Here is a 696-nt window from a genome sequence, read left to right as displayed (position 1 = left end):
TTTGACTTTCTGGTTTAGAGAAAGTTATGTATGCATTCACTAGAAACCATACTTTGATTTTTGAATTTTGATCTTTCCCCATGCTAGCAACATGCTGTATTACATCCTCTGATGGTTCTTGGTAGCAACAGTGAGCTGAGCTCTCAGTCAGACCCAGGAACAGCAGGGTAAACAACTGATCCACTTACAACCATTCTGTACCCGTACAATCATTACATTTTTCACTTTCAGTATAATACCTTTATGATAGGCCAGGTGAAGCTCTGACTCACAGTAGGGTAAGTATATTAAATGCATTTCCCACTTACTGATATTTTCAACTTAAAATGGTTTATTGAGATTTAACCCTATTGCAAGTTGAAATAGATCTATAAATTATATTTTATTGTATGAATATTCAGTTCAGTCACTCAGTCGTGTCTGACTCTGTGACCCCATGGACTACAGCAGGCCAGGCTTTCCTGTCCATCACCAATCCCTGGAACTTACTCAAACTCATGTCCATAGAGTCGGTGATGCCATCCAGCCATCTCATCCTCTGTCATCCCCTTCTCCTCCCGCCTTCAATCTTTCCCAGCATCAGGGTCTTTTCCACTGAATCAGTTCTTTCCATCAGGCAGCCAAAGTATTGGAGCTTCAGTTTCAGCATCAGTCCTTCAATGAATATTCAGGACTGATTTCCTTAGGACTGACTGG

This window comes from Bison bison, unplaced genomic scaffold (assembly GCF_000754665.1).
Source record: "Bison bison bison isolate TAMUID 2011002044 unplaced genomic scaffold, Bison_UMD1.0 scf7180017864526, whole genome shotgun sequence".
NCBI classification, from domain to species: Eukaryota; Metazoa; Chordata; class Mammalia; order Artiodactyla; family Bovidae; genus Bison; species Bison bison.
This window is presented reverse-complemented; position numbering follows the sequence as displayed.